Source organism: Nannospalax galili, unplaced genomic scaffold (assembly GCF_000622305.1).
Source record: "Nannospalax galili isolate Female #2095 unplaced genomic scaffold, S.galili_v1.0 scaffold302, whole genome shotgun sequence".
In the NCBI taxonomy this organism is placed as follows: Eukaryota; Metazoa; Chordata; class Mammalia; order Rodentia; family Spalacidae; genus Nannospalax; species Nannospalax galili.
The window spans coordinates 1,981,659-1,983,589 of record NW_008350120.1 but is presented as its reverse complement, the minus strand read 5'-3'; the positions used below and the strand labels follow the sequence as shown (position 1 = coordinate 1,983,589).

Here is a 1,931-nt window from a genome sequence, read left to right as displayed (position 1 = left end):
CAGGACAGCTGGGGCTACAGGGAGACCCTGTCTCAAAAGACAAAAAAAAAAAAAAAAAAAAAGGGAGAGATGACTCAGCAGTTAAGAGGCCTGGCTGCTCTTGCAGAGGACCTGGGTTTGGCTCCCAGCATCTATTTTTATTTTTATGTATTTGGGTGTTTTGCCTGAATGTATATGTGTACCATGTGCATGCAATGTCCACAGAGGACAGAACAGGGTGTCTGATTCCCTGGAACTGGAGTTATGAATGGCTATTAACTGCCATGTAGGTGCTGGGAACCAAACTCAGGTCTTCTGCAAGACCAGTCAGTGCTCTTAACTTCTTAACTGCTGAGCATCTCTCCAGCCCTAATAAATAAATCATTTTTTTTAAAGTCTGTTATGAGAGGCCATGGTGTCACTCAACTGCAGAACTGTAGTCTGTGTGGCGATCTGCTCGGAGAGGCCCAAACACCGCTGTGGCACATGCCTATGCTCCCTCTCCTGCTTCCAGAAGCACTAACAGCTGTGCAACCCTGAAACTCCGTGTCCTTTGAGACAGAAAGAACAGCCGACGTTCCTGTGACTACACGAGGCCTGAGGAAATCACAGACAACTCCTCTGTAGCTGATTCTCTCAATAGTGATGAGGAAGAAGACCGAGTGGCTCTGCAGACTTTAAAGAATGTAGGTGACTGTGCAACTTAAGAAGCCTATTGCTCAATCCACACCTGAGGCAGCTGATGGTCCACCTGGATCAGGGACAAGAAAGCCAAGCTAAGCAAAGTTTACATGCAGGAACCTTTGTTTGCAGAGTTTGCTGACTGCTGCTGAAGAATCCTGGAACCTTCGCAGAATGAGGAGTCTTAAGACCCATCAGCGCTCACTCACATGCTTGACTCCAGGCCTTGCCCACTGTTCCTCCCAGAAGGACAGGAAGGGGTGTGCCCTAAGGTGGGGCGGGGGTTGCCAGGGGCAGAAGGGCCGCCTTAGCTCCTAAGGGGCTCCCCCATCACATGTGTTTCCGGCAATGAAGGATACTCAAGGTGCAGAGTCTCTATGGAAAGGAAACTGGATAGTCACATGATGGTTCTTAAATATTTTATTTTTGGTGCAATTCAGACATACATCATAAATATCAAGTTTATACCCATTTTGAGTTAAAATCAGTATCACTAAATAAATCCAAGATGTGCTTCTGTTATATACAGCATTGTTCACTGTCCTTGGTTCCTAATCTAATTATTTGAAATTACATTAAATAAATCAAATTTATTAAATACTAAAAAAAGTCTTTTAAAAGATTTCTTTTCTTGCTGTGCTAGGACTCAAACCCACAACCTTTTGGATGGTAACCACCCACAGAGCCACACCTGGGTGGTACCCAGGCTCTGGAGCTTGCCAAGTGACTGCTCTGCCACTAAGCCACACATACAGATCTGGTCTTAGTTTTATGAGCACTTACACTACAGGACTTCCACTCTAACGTAAGTGAGCAGCAAATCCACTAGACCTCCGGAGGCTTCCGAACAGGGAGTCTTTCCTGTGACAAACCTAAGCTAAGACCTAAAGAGAAGATTCAGCCACGTGGACCCCTCCCAAGCACTTCCAGATTGGAGAGGGAGAAACTTGTAGAAACTCCTTCCAAGAGCTCCTGAGGCCAAGTCCGATAAAGGCTAAAAGCAAATTCCTGTCCCAGGTCTACCTGGAAGCTGGGCACGCCTGGAATCCCAGTACTTGGGAAGTGGAGGCTGGAGGATCAGAATTTCAAGGTCTTTCAAAGAAAGAAAAAGCAGTAAATCTCTGCAAGGATGCAGCACCGAGGAGAGGAGGGGTGTCAGAAATACAGTTCACAGCCAAATGGGATTTTAACACTGAGGCGAGACAAATAAGCTCTTCATTAGGAGCTAATACTTTTTCCACAACTAACAGTTAAGTCACCTGACTCCCCCC

The 1,931-nt window shown here is 46.0% G+C and overlaps 1 pseudogene; it reads left to right on the top strand.

Moving 5' to 3' along the window:
• Nucleotides 1–391: 391 nt before the first annotated feature.
• LOC103745327 lies at nucleotides 392–848 on the top strand (annotated as a pseudogene).
• The last annotated feature ends 1,083 nt before the right edge of the window (nucleotides 849–1,931 follow it).